Source organism: Indicator indicator, chromosome 9, assembly GCF_027791375.1.
Source record: "Indicator indicator isolate 239-I01 chromosome 9, UM_Iind_1.1, whole genome shotgun sequence".
In the NCBI taxonomy this organism is placed as follows: domain Eukaryota; kingdom Metazoa; phylum Chordata; class Aves; order Piciformes; family Indicatoridae; genus Indicator; species Indicator indicator.
In genome coordinates this window covers 1,436,296-1,460,619 of record NC_072018.1, presented here as the reverse complement: position 1 = coordinate 1,460,619, position 24,324 = coordinate 1,436,296, and positions in this window count along the sequence as shown.

The following is a 24,324-nucleotide window of genomic DNA, read 5'->3' as shown; positions in this document are numbered from 1 at the left end:
TACGACTATGACTCTACGACTATGACTCTATGACTCTATCACTCTATCACTATCACTATCACTGTATGACTCTATGATTCTATGACTCCATGATTCTATCACTCTATGAGTCTATGACTATGACTCGATGACTCAATGACACTATGGCTCTATGATTCTATGCCTCTATGACTCTATGACTCTATGACTCTACGATTCTATGACTATATCAATCTATGACTCTATAACTATGACTCTATGACTCTATGATTCTATGAATCAATCACTCTATGACTATGACTATGACTCATACTCTATGATTCTGTCACTCTATGACTCTATGACTGTATGATTCTATGACTCTATGACTCTATGATTCTATAACTATATCAATCTATGCCTCTGTGACTCTAAGATTCTATGACTCCATGACTCTATTACTCTATGACTCTAGATTCTATCACTCTATGACTATGACTCTATGAATCTATGATTCTATGAATCTATCACTCTATGACTCTATGACTATGACTCCATGACTCTATGATTCTATTATCTATGATTCTACGATTCTATGACTCTGTGACTCTATGACTCTATGACTCTGACTCTATGACTCTATGACTCTATGACTCTAGGACTCTAGGACTATGCCTCTATAACTCTATTATTCGAAGACTCTATGACTATGACTCTATGAATTTATGACTCTATGACTCCATGACTCTGACTCTACGACTATGATGCTATGACTCTAGATTCTATGACTCTATGACTCTATGATTCTATGACTATGATTCTATGACTATCAATCTATGATTCTATAACTCTATGACTCTATGATTCCATGACTCTATGACTCTATTACTCTATGACTCTAGATTCTATGACTCTATGACTCTATGATTCTATGTCTCTATAACTATGACTCTATGACTCTATTACTCTATGACTCTAGATTTATGAATCTATGACTCTATGATTCTATGACTCTATGACTATTATTCTATGACTCTATGACTCTATCACTCTATGATTCTATGGCTCTATGTCTCTATGACTCTATGATTCCATTACTCTATGACTATGACTCTGTGACTCTACGACTCTGTGACTCTATGACCATGATTCTATGACTCTATGACTCTATGACGATGACTCCATGACTCTATTATTCTATGACCCTATGACCCTATGACTCTATGATTCCATGACTCTATGACTATGAGTCTATGACTTTATGACTCTATGACTCTATGACCCCATGACTTTATGATTCTATGACTCTATGCCTCTGTTATTCGATGACTCTATGTCTCGATGACTATGACTCTATGAGCCTATGATACTATGACTCTATGATTCTATGACTCCACGACTCTATGACTCTATGATTCTATGACTCTGTGACTCTATGATTCTATGACTCTATGACTCTATGACGATGACTCCATGACTCTATTATTCTATGACTCTATGACTATGACTCTATGATTCTATGATTCTATGACCCTATGACTCTATGATTCTATGACTCTATGACTCTGTTATTCGATGACTCTATGACCCTATGATTCTATGACTCAATGATTCTATGGCTCTAGGATTCTATGGCTCTATGACTCTATGATTCTATGACTCTATGACTCTATGACTCCATGACTCTATTACTCTATGACTCTAGATTCTATGACTCTGTGACTCTATGAGTCTATGACGATGACTCCATGACTCTATTATTCTATGACTCTATGACTATGACTCTATGATTCTATGACTCTATGACTCTGTGATTATGACTGTATGACTCCATGAATCTATGACCCTATGACTCTATGATTCTATGACTCCATGACTATGACTCTATGATTTTATGACTCTATGACTCTGTGACTATGACTGTATGACTCCATGAATCTATGACCCTATGACTCTATGATTCTATGACTCCATGACTATGACTCTATGATTTTATGACTCTATGACTCTGTTACTATGACTGTATGACTCCACGAATCTATGACCCTATGACTCTATGATTCTATGACTCTATAACTGTGACTCTATGATTCTATGACTGTATCAATCTATGACTCTATGACTCTATGATTCTATGACTCTATGACTCTATGATTCTATGATTCTATGACTCTATGACTCTGTGACTCTATGACCATGATTCTATGACTCTATGATTTTATGACTCTATGACTCTATGATTCTATGACTCTATGATTCTATGACTCTATGACTCTATGATTCTATGATTCTATGACTCTATGACTCTGTGACTCTATGACCATGATTCTATGATTCTATGATTTTATAACTCTATGACTCTATGATTCTATGACTTTATGACTCTATGACTCTATGACCCTATGGCTCTATGATTCTATGACTCTATAACTATGACTCTATGATTCTATGACTGTATCAATCTATGACTCTATGACTCTATGATTCTATGACTCTATGACTCTATGATTCTATGATTCTATGACTCTATGACTCTGTGACTCTATGACCATGATTCTGTGACTCTATGATTTTATGACTCTATGACTCTATGATTCTATGACTCTGTGACTATGACTGTATGACTCCATGAATCTATGACCCTATGACTCTATGATTCTATGACTCTATAACTGTGACTCTATGATTCTATGACTGTATCAATCTATGACTCTATGACTCTATGATTCTATGACTCTATGATTCTATGATTCTATGACTCTATGACTCTGTGACTCTATGACCATGATTCTATGACTCTATGATTTTATGACTCTATGACTCTATGATTCTATGACTTTATGACTCTATGACTCTATGACCCTATGGCTCTATGATTCTATGACTCTATGACTCTGTTATTCGATGAATCTATGTCTCTATGACTAAGACTCTATGACCCTGTGATTCTCTGACTCAATGATTCTATGGTTCTAGGACTCTGTGACTCTATGACTATGACTCCATGACTCTATGACTCTATGACTCTATGACTCTATGACTCTATGACTCTATGACTCTATGATTCTATGACTCTATGATTCTATGACTCCATGACTCTATGATTCTATTATCTATGATTCTTTGATTCTGCGACTCTGTGACTCTATGAATATGACTCTAGAGACTCTATGATTCTATGACTATGATTCTATGACCCTATGAGTATGACTCTATGATTTTATGACTCTATGAATCCATGACTCTGACTCTACGACTATGACTCTATGACTCTATGATTCTATGACTATCACTCTATGATTCTATGACTCTATGACTCTATGATTCTATGACTCTATGATTCTATGACTCTATGACTCTATGATTCTATGAATCTATGAATCTGTGATTCTTTGAGTCTATGTCTCTATGACTATGACTCTATGACTCTATGACTCTATTACTCTATGACTCTAGATTTATGACTCTCTGACTCTATGATTCTATGACTCTATGAATCTATGATTCTACGACTCTATGTCTCTATGACTATGAATATATGACTCTATCACTCTATGACTCTATGATTCCATGACCCTATGAATTTATGACTCTGAATCTATGACTATGAGTCTATGACTCTATTACTCTATGACTCTAGATTCTATGACTCTATGACTATGACTCCATGGTTCTCTGACTCTATGAGTCTGTGCCTCTATGATTCCATGACTCTATGAATCTATGACTATGACTCTATGACTCTATGACTCTATGATTCTGTGACTCTATGACTCTATGACTCTATGACTATGATTCTGTGACTCTATGACTATGATTCTATGAATCTATGACTCTGTGATTCTTTGACTCTATATCTCTATGACTATGACTCTATGACTCTATGACTCTATGACTGTAGATTTATGACTCTATGACTCTATGATTCTATGGCTCTATCACTCTATGATTCTCTGACTCTATGACTATGACTGTATGACTCTATGACACTGTGACTCTACAATTCTATGACTCTATCACTCTATGACTCTATGACTCTATGAATCTATGACTGCATGATCCAGGACTCTATGACTATTACTCTATGACTCTATGATTCTATGACTCTATGACTATATGACTCTAGACTCTCTGAATCTATGACTCTATGACTCTATGACTCTATGACTCTATGACTCTAGACTCTATGACTCTATGATTCTATGATTCTATGAATGTATGACTCTGTGATTCTTTGACTCTATGTCTCTATGACTATGACTCTATGACTCTATGACTCTATGACTTTGACTCTATGACTCTATGACTCTATGATTCTATGAATGTATGACTCTGTGATTTTTTGACTCTATGTCTCTATGACTATGACTCTATGACTCTATGACTCTATGACTCTAGATTTATGACTCTGTGACTCTATGATTCTATGACTCTATGAGTCTATGACTCTGACTCATGATTCTATGACTCTAGACTCTATGACTATGATTCTATGACTCTATGACTCTAGACTCTATGACTCTATGACTCTAGACTCTATGACTCTATGACTCTATGACTCTATGATTCTGTGACTCTATGACTCTATGATTCCATGACCCTATGACTCTATGACTCTGTGACTATAACTGTATGATTCTATGACTCTATAACTATGACTCTATGACTCTATAACTCTATGACTATGACTCTATGACTCTATGACTCTATGACTCTATGATTCTATGACTCTATGAGTATGACTCTATGACTCTCTGATTTTATTACTCTATGATTCTATGACTCTAGACTTTATGACTATGACTCTATGAGTATGACTCTATGACTCTATGATTCTATGACTCTATGACTCTATGTTTCTATGACTCTATGACTATGACTTTATGATTTTATGACTCTATGAACCTATGACTCTATGACTTTATGACTCTATGTGCTGGTTTGAGGCCTGCCAGAACATCTCTTGCCCCGAAAGTGACAAAAGAATGACACACGCAAACGGATTGGAGAGTGATGGAAAGTTTAAATGGAAAAGCAATTGGTGAAACTACAGAAAACTACACAGCATAGTGGGAAAGAACATCCTAAAGCATACAGAGTCCCTTACATAGTACCCAGAGGGCTTCCCAATCCTTGCCTCCTCCCACCTGAGGGTCTACCCAAACCCCCAGGGCTCTTCCTTCCCCTCCCCCTTCCCACGACTAGGCAAGTGTATGACTATGACTCTATGCCTCTATGATTCTATGACTCTATGACTCTATGCCTCTATGACTCTATGCCTCTATGACTCTATGACTCTATGACTCTATGACTCTATGACTCTATGATTCTATGATTCCATGAATCTATGACTCTATGACTCTAACACTCTATCACTGTATCACTATCACTGTATGAACCTATGACTCTATGATTCTATGACTCTATCACTCTATGACTCTATGACTATGACTCTATGACTCTATGATTCTATGATTCCATGACTCGATGAATCTATGACTCTATGACTCTATCACTCTATCACTCTATCACACTATCACTATCACTGTATGACTCTATGACTCTATGACTCTATCACTCTATCACTCTATCACTCTATCACTCTATCACTATCATTGTATGACTCTATGATTCTATGACTCCATGATTCTATCACTCTATGAGTCTATGACTATGACTCTATGACTCAATGACTCAATGACTCTATGGCTCTATGATTCTATGGCTCTATGACTTTATGACTCTATGACTCTATGATTCTGTGACTATATCAATCTATGACTCTATAACGATGACTCTATGACTCTATGATTCTATGAATCTATCACTCTATGACTCTATGACTGTATGATTCTATGACTCTATGACTGTATGACTCTATGACTATATCAATCTATGACTCTATGACTATGCCTCTGCGACTCTAAGATTCTATGATTCTATGACTATATTACTCTATGACTCTAGATTCTATGACTCTATGACTATGACTCTATGAATCTATGATTCTATGAATCTATCACTCTATGACTCTATGACTATGACTCCATGACTCTATGATTCTATTATCTATGATTCTACGATTCTATGACTCTGTGACCCTATGACTCTATGACTCTGACTCTATGACTCTAGGACTCTAGGACTCTAGGAATATGCCTCTATGACTCTATTATTCGAAGACTCTATGACTATGACTCTATGATTTTATGACTCTGTGACTCCCTGACTCTGACTCTACGACTATGATGCTATGACTCTAGATTCTATGACTCTATGACTCTATGACTCTATGTCTCTATGACTATGACTCTATGATTCTATGACTCTATGACTCCAGATTTATGAATTATATGACTCTATGCCTCTATGCCTCTATGATTCTATGATTCTATGATTCTATGACTCTATGATTCCATTACTCTATGACTATAACTCTGTGACTCCATGACTCTGTGACTCTATGACCATGATTCTATGACTCTATGACTCTATGACGATGACTCCATGACTCTATGATTCTATGAATCTATGATTATGAGTCTATGATTTTATGACTCTATGACTCTATGACCCCATGACTCTATGATTCTATGACTCTATGACTCTATGACCCTATGACTCTATGATTCTATGACTCTATGACTCTGTTATTCGCTGACTCTATGTCTCTATGACTATGATTCAATGACCCTATGATTCTATGACTCAATGATTCTATGGCTCTAGAATTCTATGGCTCTATGACTCTATGACTCTATGATTCTATGACTCTATGACTCTATGACTCCATGACACTATTACTCTATGACTCTAGATTCTATGACTCTGTGACTATGACTCTATGATTCTATGACTCTGTGACTCTATGATTCTATGACACTATGACTCTATGACTCTATGACTCTATGACGATGACGCTATGATTCTATGACTCTATGTCTATGACTCTATGATTTTATGACTCTATGACTCCATGACTATGACTGTATGACTCTATGAATCTAAGACCCTATGACTCTATGATTCTATGTCTCTATAACTATGACTCTATGATTTTATGACTGTATCAATCTATGACTCTATGACTCTATGATTCTATGATTCTATGACTCTATGACTCTGTGACTCTATGACCATGATTCTACGACTCTATGATTTTAGGACTCTATGACTCTATAATTCTATGATTCTATGACTCTATGACCCTATGGCTCTATGATTCTAAGACTCTATGACTCTGTTATTCGATGACTCTATGTCTCTATGACTATGACTCTATGACCCTGTGATTCTCTGACTCAATGATTCTATGGTTCTAGGACTCTATGACTCTATGATTCTATGACTCTATGACTCTATGACTCTATGACTCTATGACTATGACTCCATGACTCTATGACTCTATGACTCTATGAATATGACTCTATGACTCTATGACTCTATGACTCTATGACTCTATGACTATGACTCTATGACTCTATGATTCTATGACTCTATGACTCTATGACTCTATGACTCTATGACTATGACTCCATGACTCTATGACTCTATGACTCTATGAATATGACTCTATGACTCTATGACTCTATGACTCTATGACTCTATGACTATGACTCTATGACTCTATGATTCTATGACTCTATGACTATGACTCTATGACTCTATGACTCTATGACTCTATGACTCTATGACTATGACTCCATGACTCTATGATTCTATTATCTATGACTATGATTCTATGACTCTGTGACTCTATGGCTGTATGACTCTGACTGTATGACTCTATGACTCTATGACTCTGTGACTATGCATCTATGACTCTATTATTCAAAGACTCTATGACTATGACTCTATGATTTTATGACTCTATGACTATGACTCTAGAGACTCTATGATTCTATGACTATGATTCTATGACTCTATGAGTATGACTCTATGATTTTATGACTCTATGACTCCATGACTCTGACTCTACGACTATGACTCTATGACTCTATGATTCTATGACTATCACTCTATGATTCTATGACTCTATGACTCTATGACTCTATGTCTCTATGACTATGACTCTATGACTCTATTACTCTATGACTCTATGACTCGATTATTATGACTCTATGACTCTATGACTCTATGACTATGACTCTATGACTCTATGATTCTATGACTCCATGACTCTATTACTCTATGACTCTAGATTCTATGACTCTGTGACTATGACTCTATGATTCTATGACTCTGTGACTCTATGATTCTATGACTCCATGACTCTATGACTCTATGACGATGACTCCATGACTCTATTATTCTATGACTCTATGACTATGACTCTATGATTCTATGACTCTATGACTCTATGATTCTATGATTCTATGACTCTATGATTCTATGACTCTATGACTATGATTCTATGATTCTATGACTCTATGACTCTGTGACTCTATGACCATGATTCTATGACTCTATGATTTTATGACTCTATGACTCTATGATTCTATGACTTTATGACTCTATGACTCTATGACCCTATGGCTCTATGATTCTATGACTCTATGACTCTGTTATTCGATGACTCTATGTCTCTATGACTCTATGACCTGGTGATTCTATGACTCAATGATTCTATAGTTCTAGGACTCTATGACTCTATGACTATGACTCCATTACTCTATGATTCTATGAGTCTATGAATCTATGACTCTATGCCTCTATGACTCTATGACTATGACTCCATGACTCTATGATTCTATTATCTATGACTCTATGATTCTATGACTCTGTGACTCTATGACTCTGTGATTCTGTGACTCTATGACTCTATGACTATGACTCTATGACTCTATGACTCTATGACTCTATGACTCTATGACTATGACTCTATGACTCTATGATTCTATGACTCTATGACTATGACTCTATGACTCTATGACTCTATGACTATGACTCCATGACTCTATGATTCTATTATCTATGACTATGATTCTATGACTCTGTGACTCCATGGCTCTATGACTCTGACTGTATGACTCTATGACTCTATGACTCTAGGACTATGCATCTATGACTCTATTATTTGAAGACTCTGTGACTATGACTCTATGATTTTATGACTCTATGACTCTGTGACTCTATGACTATGACTCTAGAGACTCTATGATTCTATGACTATGATTCTATGACTCTATGAGTATGACTCTATGATTTTATGACTCTATGACTCCATGACTCTGACTCTACGACTATGACTCTATGACTCTATGATTCTATGACTATCACTCTATGATTCTATGACTCTATGACTCTATGACTCTATGTCTCTATGACTATGACTCTATGACTCTATGACTATGACTCTATGACTCTATGATTCTATGACTCCATGACTCTATTACTCTATGACTCTAGATTCTATGACTCTGTGACTATGACTCTATGATTCTATGACTCCATGACTCTATTATTCTATGACTCTATGATTCTATGACTCTATGACTCTATGATTCTATGATTCTATGACTCTATGATTCTATGACTCTATGACTATGATTCTATGATTCTATGACTCTATGACTCTGTGACTCTATGACCATGATTCTATGACTCTATGATTTTATGACTCTATGACTCTATGATTCTATGACTTTATGACCCTGTGATTCTATGACTCAATGATTCTATAGTTCTAGGACTCTATGACTCTATGACTATGACTCCATGACTCTATGGTTCTATTATCTATGACTCTATGATTCTATGACTCTATGACTCTATGACTCTATGACTCTATGACTATGACTCCATGACTCTAGGATTCTATTATCTATGACTATGATTCTATGACTCTGTGACTCCATGGCTCTATGACTCTGACTGTATGACTCTATGACTCTAGGACTCTAGGACTATGCATCTATGACTCTATTATTTGAAGACTCTATGACTATGACTCTATGATTTTATGACTCTATGACTCTGTGACTCTATGACTATGACTCTAGAGACTCTATGATTCTATGACTATGATTCTATGACTCTATGAGTATGACTCTATGATTTTATGACTCTATGACTCCATGACTCTGACTCTACGACTATGACTCTATGACTCTATGATTCTATGACTATCACTCTATGATTCTATGACTCTATGACTCTATGACTCTATGTCTCTATGACTATGACTCTATGACTCTATTACTCTATGACTCTATGACTCGATTATTATGAATCTATGACTCTATGACTATGACTCTATGACTCTATGACTCTATGATTCTATGACTCTATGACTCTATCTCTCTATCACTGTATGATTCTATGGCTCTATGACTCTCTGACTATGACTCTATGACTCTATTATTCTATTACTCTATGATTCTATGACTCTATGACTATGATTCTATGATTCTATGACTCTATGACTCTGTGACTCTATGACCATGATTCTATGACTCTATGATTTTATGACTCTATGACTCTATGATTCTATGACTTTATGACCCTGTGATTCTATGACTCAATGATTCTATAGTTCTAGGACTCTATGACTCTATGACTATGACTCCATGACTCTATGGTTCTATTATCTATGACTCTATGATTCTATGACTCTATGACTCTATGACTCTATGACTCTATGACTATGACTCCATGACTCTAGGATTCTATTATCTATGACTATGATTCTATGACTCTGTGACTCCATGGCTCTATGACTCTGACTGTATGACTCTATGACTCTAGGACTCTAGGACTATGCATCTATGACTCTATTATTTGAAGACTCTATGACTATGACTCTATGATTTTATGACTCTATGACTCTGTGACTCTATGACTATGACTCTAGAGACTCTATGATTCTATGACTATGATTCTATGACTCTATGAGTATGACTCTATGATTTTATGACTCTATGACTCCATGACTCTGACTCTACGACTATGACTCTATGACTCTATGATTCTATGACTATCACTCTATGATTCTATGACTCTATGACTCTATGACTCTATGTCTCTATGACTATGACTCTATGACTCTATTACTCTATGACTCTATGACTCGATTATTATGAATCTATGACTCTATGACTCTATGACTCTATGATTCTATGACTCTATGACTCTATCTCTCTATCACTGTATGATTCTATGGCTCTATGACTCTCTGACTATGACTCTATGACTCTATTATTCTATGAGTCTATGCCTCTATGCTTCTACGATTCTATGACTCTGTGACTCTATGACTCTATGACTCTATGACTCTATGACTGTATGACTCTATGACTATGACTCCATGACTCTATTATTCTATTACTCTATGACTATGACTCTATGACCATGATTCTATTACTCTATGATTCTATGACTCTATGATTCTATGATTCTATGACTCTATGACTATGACTCTATGATTTTATGACTCTATGACTCTGTGACTCTGACTCTATGACTTTATGATTCTATGACTATGATTCTATGACTCTATGACTCTATGACTCTATGACTCTATGATTCTATGACTCTATGACTCTATGATTCCATGACTATGACTCCATGAGACTATTATTCTATGACTATGACTCTATGACTCTATGACTATGACTCCATGACTCTATGATTCTATGTCTCTATTATTCTCTGACTCTGTGACTCTATGACTCTGACTCTATGACTCTATGATTCTATGACTCTATGACTCTATGATTCTGTGACTCTATCACTCTGACTCTATGATTCTATGACTCTATGACTCTATGATTCTGACTGTATGATTCTATAACTCGATGACTCTCATTTTATGACTCTATAATTCTATGACTCTGACTCTGATTCTGTGACTCTGATTCTATGACTCTATCTCTCACTCTGTGACTCTGCGACTCTATGCTCCTTCCCCAGGAGGTGCTGCAGGGTGGAGTTTCCAGGAGGTCAGAGAACATGCTCAGCCTTTCTACCTTCCCCCCCCTCTGCTGCTGAGGTGAATTGTCACCTTTGGAGTCGTTCACCGTGAGAGTTTCACTGACCCTGCTTCACTGTTAGCTCTGCCTCCCTCACACCTTCACATTACAGCTCCCAAACCTTCCAGAACAGGTGGTCCAAGCACACCTTGAGTGACAATGGTGGCTTTGCTTTCAGTGTTTGCTTTCAAAACATTCTTCACTGCTCAAAAGCTGACAGAGGGCTTTTGAGTGTCTTTTGCCTCCTTGCAGGGAGCTCCATTTGTTCTGTCTGCAAAAATATTTCCTGGCTGTCCTTGCGCAGCTCAAGTGGAGGTGAAGGACTCAGAACATGTTCAGCCTGCTGAGAAACACTGTGGGTCATGAATGAAGCAGGCAGAGAGGGGCATCAGAAGTGTCTAGCTGGGCACAGTCAGGGATTGAGTGCTTTGCACTGAGAGATTGGAGTTACAGATAAATGGTGGCTTGCAAAAAAGCAAGGGCTGGCTTCCAGCTAAACATAGCAAGTCTCCATAAAATCACAGAATCACAGATTGGTAGGGGCTGGAAGGGACCTCCAGGCATGATCCAGTCCAACCCCCCTGCCAGAGCAGGGCACACAGGAACACAGCGAGGTGGGGTTGGAGAGGCTCCACAGAAGGAGACTCCACAACCTCTCTGGGCAGCCTGCTCCAGTCCTCCAGCAGCTTCACATCAAAGAAGTTTCTCCTCATGTTGAGGTGGAGCCTCCTGGGTTCCAGCTTGGCTCTGTTGTGCCTTGTCCTGTCACTGGGCACCACCAACCAGAGCCTGGAACCTTCATCCTAATCCCCAGCCCTCAGATATTGATCAGATCCCCTCTCAGCCTTCTCCTCTCCACACTAAACAGCCCCAGGGCTCTCAGCCTCTCTTCATAGCAGAAATATTCAAGTCTCACAATCCTCCTCACAGCTCAGTTGGACTCTCTCCAGCAGGTCTCTGTCTCTCTTGACCTGGGGAGCCCAGAACTGGACACAGCATTCCAGGTGTGGTCTCAGCAGCCTTTGGAGGTTCCTTCCATTTCAACTCATTCTATGATTCTTCGATTCTATGCTTTTGATCCTATTCACCTTCAGTCCTCAGGAATTCCTCTCCTTCAGGAATCAAATGAGAGTAGTGGCCAAAGCATTGGCCAGTCCCTCTGTCTGAAGCTCCCTTTTCCCATTCCTTCACTTTTCCCAGGAGCAAAGAACAATTAAAGGGAGCCTGTGGCAGGAGGGATTGGGCTGCTCACTCAAGGAACCTAAAGCCACAGTCACCGGAAGGCTGCCCCTTCCGAACTGGAAGGTGTCATGGTGTGTCTCAGTCAGCTCAGATCTGCTTCCCCTCTAGTGTGAGCACTCATTCCAATGAATCCCTCATCCTGTGCAGCAGATGAAAACCCTGAATCAAGGCAAATGGCTCTCAGCTGTTTGGATTGGATGCTGTTGCAACTTGATGGACCGTGGCAAGAAACAGAAGTGACTGCAGGATATATATAGAGAGAGAAAACAACACCACTAAAAAAAAAAAAACACCAAGAAGAAAAAGAAAAACCACAAACAACCACCCCCCCCTAACCCTAAAAAATCAGATTTTAAGTGATGGGATTTATTATTCAATTTAGCTTGAAAATTATTTATTAGTCATGCAGTCGTTTAGTCACTTTGCCCTGAGGGACTGGGGGAGCTTAGAGCCTCTTAAAAGTCACATTTACCTTCATCTGGGTTCCACATGCTCTGTCACAGCAGCCTGGCTGACTGTGCTCTGAGAGGACCTTTTGCTGTCTTTGGTAGTGGACAAGAAGCTGCTGCCCCTGCTGCAGGCAGGGAGGCAGAGAGCTGTCCCAGGCCATGCAGGTAGCAGGTTGGCACCAGAGGTCTGGGGACTCGCTCCCCAAGCAGCCCCTTACTGTAAAGGAGAAAATGTTCTGCCCACAAGAGATATGTGGAGGTGCTGGAGCCAGTGCAAAGCAGGGCAAGGAAGCTGGGAAGGGCCTGGGGAATAAATCTGATGGAGAGCAACTGAAGGAGCTGGGGATGGTTAGTGTGAAACAGAGGAGGCTGAGGGGATCCCAGCTCTTGGTGAAACCATGGCCAGATGCAGCCAGGCCAGTGGAGCTGCTCAGTGCTGGGACCACTTCTGTTTCACATCTTGGTTGATGACCTTGCTGAAGACCCAGAGTGTGGCAGCAGGAGGCTGGCAGATGGCACCAAGTGAGGTGGCAGTGTTGATCTGCAGCAGGGCAGGGAGGCTCTGCAGAGGGACTTGGAGAGATTGGAGCCATGGCCAAGGTTACCAGGAGGAGCTGCAACAAGGCCAAGTGCCAGGGCCTGACCTTGGGCCACAACAACCCCAAGCAAGGCTGCAGGCTTGGGGCAGTGTGGCTGGAAAGCTGCTGGCAGAAAGGGACCTGGGGGTGCTGATGGCCAAGCAGCTGAAGAGGAGCCAGCAGGGTGCCCAGGTGGCCAAGAGATCCAAAGGCATCCTGGATGGCATCAGGAATGTTGTGTCCAGCAGGAGCAGGGAGGGGATTGTCCTCTTGGACTCAGCTCTGGGGAGGCCACAGCTCCAGTGTTGGGTCCAGCTTTGGGCTCCTCAGTGCAAGAGAGATGTGGAGGTGCTGGAGCCAGGGCAGAGGAGGACAAGGAAGCTGGGAAATGCCTGGAGAAGAAATCTGATGGAGAGAGACTGAAGGAGCTGGGGATGGGTAGTGTGAAAGAGAGGAGGCTGAGGGGAGACCTCCTGGCTCCCTCCAGCTGCCTGGAAGGAGGTTGTGGAGAGGTTGGTGCTGGTCTCTTCTCCCAGCTGATTAGTGACAGAACAAGAGGGAACAGCCTCAAGCTGCAGCAGGGCAGGGGCAGACTGCACAGGAGGAAGAATTGTTCCCAGCAAGAGTGGTCAGGCACTGGGATGAGCTGCCCAGGGAGGTGGTGGAGTCCCCAAGCCTGGAGGTGGTTCAAGGTGGTTTGGATGTGGTGCTTGGGGCTATGGTTCAGGGGTGAGCCTTGCAGAGTAGGGGCAGTGGTTGGACTTGGTGCTCCTGAGGGGCTCTTCCAGCCTGAAGGTTTCTGTGATTCTGTTTCCTTGCCTCCACTGCCTCCCTAGCAGCAGGGATTAGTCACAGTCCCTACCACCCACTGCAAAAGAAAAAAACAAACCAAACCAAAATCCCTTAGGACATTAAAGCAAAAATTCCCACTGCAAAACACAACAGCTACTGACTGGAGCTTAACCTCCCAGGACAGGATTTGTAACCTCTCTGTCAAAGCAGTTTGAATTTTACGTTTTCATAGATTCATAGATGGAAAGAAAGAGTTGGGTTGGAAGAGACCTCAAGGCTCAGCCAGTTCCAACCCCCCTGCCATGGGCAGGGACACCTCACACTCCAGCAGGTTGCTCACAGCCACATCCAGCCTGGCTGCAAAAACCTCCAGGGATGAGGCTTCCACCACCTCCCTGGGCAACCTCTGCCAGGCCCTCTCCACCCTCGTGGGCAAGAATCTCTTCCTCACATCCAATCTCAATCTCCTCACTTCTACTTTTGCTCCATCCCCCCCACTCCTATCACTCCCTCGCACCCTCAAAAGTCCCTCCCCAGCTTTCTTGGAGCCCCCTTCAGATCCTGGAAGGCCACCAGAAGGTCTCCTGGGAGCCTTCTCCTCTCCAGCCTGCACAACCCCAACTCTCTCAGGCTGTCTCCAGAGCAGAGCAGCTCCAGCCCTCTGCTCATCCTCCTGGCCCTTCTCTGGACACCTTCCAGCACCTCCAGATACTTCTTGTAATATGATGAACATGGGCAGCAGTGGACAGCTTGCAGCTCAGCAGGCTCAGGCTGGGCATTCAGGGAAATGCTTTTCTCCATGTCTGGGGCATCAGAGACATTTCTTGGGCCATTTCCTACCACTGGAGATTATGTTGCTGAGTTCATACAACCACAGAGATGTTGAGCTTGAAGGACACCTCTGAGCTCCTCCTCCAGCCCAACCTCACACTCAGAGCTCACAGAGCCACCACTGCTGCTCAGCCTCTGCCACTGCACCACCTCCCTCAGCACCACATCCACACAGCTTTGAAACCCTTCCAGGGATGGGGACTCCACCACCTCCCTGGGCAGCCTGGGGCAGTGCCTGAGAGCCCTTGCTGGGAAGAGTTTGATGTCAAAGTCCCTGGAGGTGTTTAAGAAGAGCCTGGGTGAGACACTTAGTGCCATGGTCTGGTTGATTAGATAGGGTTGGATGATAGGTTGGACTTGATGACCTTGGAGTTCTCTTCCAACCTGGCTGATTCTGTGATGATTCTGTGGTATCCAAGCTGGACCTCCCTTGGCACAAGAAAGTTGTGACCAAGTTCAGCCACTCGATAACGAAGTTTGGTGACAGGAGGTCAGATCCCAGCACCCTAGCAGCCCTGGCCATCAAGCCTGCTGGGAGGCTCTGAAGCATGGCCAAAAAGCCTCCCCTTAGCACCTCCCAGCAACTCTATCACCTCCTGGGTCACAAGATGTCAAGGTACAGGCTGCACCCTGAGCAACCTGAGATGATCAGAGCTGGCACACTCAAGGTAGAGTTGACTCATTCACAGTGACACTGGAGAGGAGAAAAATCAGGTCAAAAAATGGAGAGGGCTCTTGGGCTTCCAAAATGATTTTAGACAGTGAGGTTATTTTGTGTGTGTGTTCTTCTCACAGGGCTTTTCTGCAAGGACTCAGCTCTTTGTTTAATTGCAAACATGCAACCTGCCAGCTTCACCCTCAAAGATCTTTGAGAGCTCTCCAAGCTGCATTATTTGAGCATGGCAGGCATCATACTTGGGGTAAGTGGAGGATGACAGAAGCCTCAGGGAACTTTGGAAGCTGCTTCATTCAATAATTCCTTCACTTCCCTCTAATACTGTGCTGAGGAGAAGTTAAATACAGGCTCTGCTTTGATAAGTGAATGAACTCTCCAAATGCAGTTTCCTCAGAGGAGTAATTCAATTTGCTGCCTTCCTCACAGCAACCCTTGAGGAGGAAACAGGCCCAGGAGCAAAGCACCAAGCAGGCAGTGCTCACCAGGCAAGGACTAGGCTGGGCTGGGCTGCAGGGACTGGTGCTGAAGTGCAGGTGTCACAGGTGGGGATATGCTGGCAGCTGTTGGCATGGCCTCTTGCTTCTAGACCCCACAGTCTGGTGCAGGGCAGCCTTGCAAAAACCTCCCTTGGAGGCTGCAGCTGGAATTTTGTGTCCAGTTCAAGAAGGACCTCAGGGAGCTGCTTGAGAGAGTCCATCCCAGAGCCCCAGAGCTGATGCAGGCAGTGGAACATCTCCCTGTGAGGCCAGGCTGAGGGAGCTCTGGGGCTTGGAGCTTGGAGCAGAGGAGCCTGAGGGCTGCCCTCATTGCTTGGGAGAAAGCTGTGCAGGGCTGGAGCCAGGCTCTGCTCAGGGATGGCCAAGGACAGCACAAGGGGCACTGGGGGCAAGCTGGAGCAGAGGAGGTGCCACAGGAGGGAAGAGAAGGCAAAACTTTGTCAGTGTGAGGCTGCTGGAGGCCTGGAGCAGGCTGCCCAGAGAGGTTGTGGAGTCTCCTTCTCTGGAGCCTTTCCAAGCCCACCTGGCTGTGTTCCTGTGTGCCCTGCCCTGGGTGCCCTGCTCTGGCAGGGAGGTTGGGCTGGATGACCTCTGGAGGTCCCTTCCAGCCCCTAACACTCTGTGGTTCATCTCTAGTCCACTCTGCTCAGACCCCACCTGGAGCTCTGTGTCCAGTTGTGGAGCCTCTCTTCCAAGAAGGATCTGGAGGGGCTGGAAGGTGTCCAGAGAAGGGCCACGAGGAGGAGCAGAGGGCTGGAGCCTGAGAGAGTTGAGGTTGTGCAGTCTGGAGAGGAGAAGGCTCCCAGGAGACCTTCTGGTGGCCTTCCAGGATCTGAAGGGGGCTGCAAGAAAGCTGGGGAGGGACTTTGGAGGGTGTGAGGGAGGATAGGAGTGGGGGAGGTGGAGCAAAACTGGAAGTGGGGAGAGAGCCTGGCAGAGGTTGCCCAGGGAGGTGGTGGAAGACTCATCCCTGGAGGTTTTTGCAGCCAGGCTGGATGTGGCTGTGAGCAACCTGCTGTGGTGTGAGGTGTCCCTGCCCATGGCAGGGGGTTGGAACTGGCTGAGCCTTGAGGTCCCTTCCAACCCTGACAAGTCTATTCTAAGACAGATTCTATGATTCTGTGGGTTTGGGAACTAGGGTGTGTGGCAGGAGGATGGGGCTGGGCTCTATCCAGTGCTAGGACAAGGGACAATGGCTACAAACTAGAACCTGGGAGGTTTCACTTCAACATAAGGAGAAACTTCTTCCCTTCGAGGGTGTTGGAGACCTGGAGCAGGCTGCCCAGAGAGGCTGTGAGGTCTCCTTCTCCAGAGGAATTCCAAACCCTCCTGGATGTGTGTCCTGTGCAACCTGCTCTATGCAAACCTCCTTTAGCAGCGGGGGGTGGACTGGATGATCTCCAGAGGTTGCTTTCAATCCCCCCCAGCCTGTGTGTCTGTGCTCCTGTGAGGCTGTGGTGCTGCTTCTGAGAGCACTGCTAGCAGCAGAGCCCCAGCAGCATGGGATGGCAGGCAGCACACCCAGGGTTGTGAATTCCCCAGCCCACAACCTCAGCTGAATCTGGTTACCTGAGACAGCAGCTGGCCTTCTGCTTCAATCCTTCCACTATCCAATAGCCTGGAATATTGCATCCAGTGCTGGGCTCCCCACTTCTGGAGAGACAGGGAGAGAGTCCAAGGGAGGGCTGCAAGGATGCTGAAGGAAGTGAAGCATTGCCTGGTGAGGAGAGGCTGAGAGCACTGGGGCTGTTTAGTGTGGAGAGGAGAAGGCTGAGAGGGATCTGATCAATGTCTATCAATAGCTGAGGGCTGGGGGTCAGGAGGCAGGGGACAGGGACAGGCTCTGCTCAGTTGTGCTCTGGGATAGGCCAAGGGGCAATGGATGGAAACTGCAGCACAGGAGGTTCCACCTCAACAGGAGGAGGAACTTCTTCCCTGGGAGGGTCCCAGAGGCCTGGAGCAGGCTGCCCAGAGAGGTTGTGGAGTCTCCTTTCTGGAGCTTCAGCCCTGTTTGGATGTGACTGTTTGCCCTGTGCTGGACTCTCTGGTCCAATCTATTCCTTTTTAATTAATTCATCACACATATTACCCAACCCCCCACCACACAATCCTCATACACCCTCCACCCTCATTATCCCTCACAAAAACTCCACCCCAAACACCCACCCAACCACCCCCCCCCCCCCCATCAACTAACCTCTAACAACCTTCACCATCTCCCAACCATATCTCCATCCCTTTCTCTAATTTTATACCTATTCTCCTCTCCTTACTTTCTCCAACTCTCCTCCAACTCCATCTTTTACCTTCTCTATTTTCTTTCCAAATCCCTTTCTTTCTATCCTTCTCTCTTTCCCATTCAAATCTCTCATCTTTTCTCAATCTCATTCTCATCTTCCTCCCAAAATCCTATCTTTATTTTCTCCCATTCCCTTAATCCTTTCTTATATTCATAACCATTCTTATAACCCTTCCTTCATTCATCTTCAATCTCCTATTTATTTTTTCTTATACCATCCCATTCCGTGTTTTTCATATATTTAAATTCCAATTCATCTAATCTATTATCCTCCCTCCCCGCCACCAAATCCATACCATAACCCATATGTCCCTAATAAATCTACGCCCACTCCAATTTCTTACTTATCCTACAATACCTATCATTTCACTTAATCAATCAATACCTTCCTAAGAAAATAAACCTAAATCAACATAAAAAACCCCATTCAAATAAATTCAAATAAATCCCCCTCCCTAACAAACTCACCTGTTCCTCCCCTGTCCCTCTCTCTGAGACATTATTCTTTCAAATACCAACCCTATTATCCCCTACATCACTATTCAACTACCCCCATAACTACTCCAACCTATACCTCATCACCCCAGTCCTTTCATCTCCTCCCCCCCCTACTCCTAAAATCTCATTCCCCTTAACTCCCCTATCATCTTATCTAAACCCCCCCCTCCCTTCCCTCTTTAACCCCTTCAATCTATCTTTTAAACTATCCCTCCCTCTAACCTTATCACATTAATTTCTTTCTAACCCCTTTCAAATCCCCCATCCACTCTTTATCCCCACTCACTTCCTTATCCTCTTTCCCCTCTTTCTAATTCATTACTTATTTTTCACCTCCTCCATTCTATCTCTTTAACCCAACAAATTTCCACAATATCAACTCAACACACACCTCATATAAATCGCTAAACCTATATTTACTACACCTCCCTCAAACCATCACCTAACTATCTCCAATCTAATTCCTCCAATCCCATCTAATACTCAACTCATCTAAACAAAATTCTTACAATCCCCCAACCTCCAAAATCCATCTCTAACTCAACTCAAAATTATTAACACACAAATTCAACTTACTTACAAAATATAATTTTCTTCATTCCCCTCCTATTCCCTAGATCTTAACCTCTATCTTTCATGTCTTTACACTTCAAAACCCTGTAATCCCATAAATTATCTCTTCTACACTAATTAAATAATATCCTAATCAATATTAACACTCCAAACAAACCCCTCATCACCCCCTAACAACAATTTTATATAAAAACTATCTCACCCCTACATTTCCCCCTTTAAATCTCACTTATTTCCAATCACCAATCTACAGAATCCAATCTTAACACACTCTATAAAGCCTATAGTCCTTGTCATAATTAATTAACACTCCCAACTAACCCTCCCTCATCACTCACATTATCAAATCCTATATTTTATACCCTAATAACCTACTATACCATCTTCCTCTTCCCCCTCACAATCCCCCCTTCACACTCCACATCATTCTTTCCACCCCACCCCTCTTAATACCCCTCCCCACCCTCCATCTCATCCCCCCCCCACCTTCCTTCATCTCAACCCCCCCCACATCTCCATAATCTCATTCCACCCCACCATTTTCCCTCCAACAACAACCAGCCAAGATCCCCACCCACACCAATCCAGAATATCCACCAACCCCAACTCACCACACCACATCCCCTCACTACACACACACCTAAAAATTCTAACCCAACCTCACCATTCCTTCCCCTCCTTAACATCTCCAACACACACCCGTATCCCCCCCACCCACAACCTTATTTAACACCTATCTATCCTCACCTCTCACATTATCTCCACATTTTCCAAAATAGATGACACTACATCACCATCCTCACCAACTATGTCCCGCCTTTCACACTCTATTGTACCCCCTCTCATCCCTTATTTTATCTCCTCTATTCTATCTTTATTCTACACACCCATCCACAGTTCATATTCCCAACAAATCCAATCTCCTCTCCACATCAATTCAACATTTATCCTACTTCCCTATCTTCATCCCCAATATTTCCTACCCCATCCTTCTTTCACCATTCTTCCATCCCACATATCTCTAATCTCTCCCTATCCTCTCCCACCTCTACCCCTAATTAATCCCCCCCATCCTTACCCTTTCCCCCACACAACTCCATCACACTATTCCTATTCTTTTTTCCCCTAATCATCTTCCTTCTCTTTAAATACTAACCTATTCACCTCTCTTTACCTCTAACCCCCTCCATCTAACACCCTATCTTTTTTATCTCACATCATCTGTACTCGCATACCTCCCCCCCCTTCTTCCTCTTCAATCTATCCAAAACACCACAACCTATATCATCACCTATCTTACCTACACCCCTCCACAAAATTAATTCTCACTCCCATTCATTTGACATCATCTCTCATTTACTCCATCTAACCCTAATTGTCCTTCAACCCTCCCTCTTTCCATCAGTCCACATAAGTTCTCCTTACTCTTCTTCCTTCCTTATTCACATACTCTTTATCTCTCCAATCTTTTCACCCCAAATCTGTTTCTTAATTTTTCAGAATAACTCATTCTCTTCTCTCCTCCCTTTCTCCACCTCCTCTCAACCTTCATCCTTTTACCCTTCTATTTTGTTCTTTCAACTTCCCTTTATTTCTATCATTCTTCTCTGTTCCATTCAATCACCCCCTTTATATCTTTATTTTCCTCAATCTCCATTTCATCTTCCTCCCAATCACTTTCATATTTTATTATATTCCTTTCCATTCATCTTTCAAAATACATTATTCATATTCATCCAAATTCTTATAACCTTCTTACATTTATCTTCATTATCCTATATGATAGATTTGATCTTATACATCCCCATTCTTTTTTATCCATTCATCTTCAAATCTTACAATCCTAACCCTCCAACATGATCCTATTCATAATCTATCCTTTTCTTTATTTCTTCATATAAATCAAATCATATATTACACTCATCACTCATCCCTCATCATGTAATCAAACCATATCTTCCCTTCTTAAAACCCTTTTTAAACCTATATTTTTTATACCACCATTCCATACCTTCCTTTTCCTTCCTATATTCCTTTAATTTCCTCTTTCATTTTTTCCCTCTATCTATTTTCTATTTTTATATCCCTATATTCTCCTCTTCTTATCTTTTCTTCACACAATACAACTCCTCAATCATTTCCTATCATCTCCTCATTTTAATTTCAATACACTTACCTTTCCTCCCCCTCTTCCTTTCACCTTAATCCCCCTTTCCTTACCTTATCCCCACTCTCCCAAAAACATCCCTTTAAACTTCCATCTCTCAATCCCTTTTCTTATTATCCTATCCACATTCTTATATCCTCTATAATTTCATACTATATTTCATATTTAAAGAACTCCTTTAATAATTTACTTTATCATAATTTCCACATCAAACTTTTAAACCAACTTCCTACTCATATCAAAAGATATTCTTCCATACACCACCTACAATCCACCCCCTCTTCTTCCCTTCTCCTCTTTCCCTTCCCCCAATCCTTCAAAAAAATTCCATACACTTCAATCCAATCAACTAATACCCTTATAAATACTAATCTAATCACAACAATACATTTTTCACCAAATACACTACCCACCAATATAATACCCCTTCCCACCAACTCCATATATCATCTCTTAAACCTTACCCCCATATTTCCCTGTCTAGTCATTCTCCAACCCGCTACCTCTATTATTCACCCTTACAATCTCTACCACCATAAATTTACCCACACCCAACACCCTTTCTTCATCTTCCCAAAAAAACACATTCCATTCTCACTTATTACCCAACCAAACTCATTCCTATTATCATTATATCATTCCTTCACCCCTCAATTTTAACAAATATTAACCATTCTACACACATACCCTAACAACTATATCTCCCACATACCTTTCCACAATCAAATAATCATCAATTCAACCCCACCCATTTCTCTTTTCTCTTTCTCCAACACAACACACATCCATAGACCCTTTTTCCTATTAATATCATCTCCCCTCTCATACTTTACTTTGTCCTTTCTACCTTCATAGACTCTAAACCCTATACATATCTCTCATTTCTCCTTTCCCCCACCCCCCCCTCCTCTTAATCACCCCTCCCCATCTCCTCATTATCCCCCCCACTTTCATCTTCACCCCCCCACATTTCCAATCCTTCCCTAACACCCCACCATTTTCCCTCCAAAAAAACCCCTCCTAATCACATCCACCCCAAAACAAAATACACCCATACCCCCCTTAACACCCACATCCCCACCCCCTACCCACCCCCTTCAAAAATTCTCCCCCAACAGTCAATTCCTTCCCCCCTCCTTTTACACATTTCTTTAAATCAACCTATCTCCCCCACAACTTATAACCTCTCCTCTCCTCACCTACCTCAATAACTCTAGTTCAACCAATTCCCCAACCTACTCTAACACTCCCTACATAACATCCTATTCCCCCCTCTATTATATTAATCTCCTCTATTCTTCCTCTTTTTCTGTCCACATCCAAATCCATCATTCCCCAAACAAATCTCCTCTTACATCAATTAACACATTTATTCTCTGTTCGCCATATAATCATGCCTCTAAACACCCACTCCCACTCCAATCACCCCACCCCCCAAAACCCACAAACTTCATCCTCTTATTATCCACCTCACATTATATCAAACAACAACCCCACAACATAATGCTAATAATAATCTGTCGTCTCAAAATCCACAACAACCCCAAACTATCTCCTCATACCCATTATTCTTCCCAAAAAAATTTTTAATCACTCATTTTTCTCCTACTCTTCTCCCTCCAACCTATCTCCAATCTCTCTCTCATCCTCTTTCATTTCATCCTCCCTCTCCCTTATCTGTACCCTCCTTTATCTTTCTTTTCAAAACACCCATATACCCAATACTCCCCCATTCTAATTTACCTAATTCCTCACCATAACCTTCCTTCAATTCTTTTATTCCTTATACCTCCTT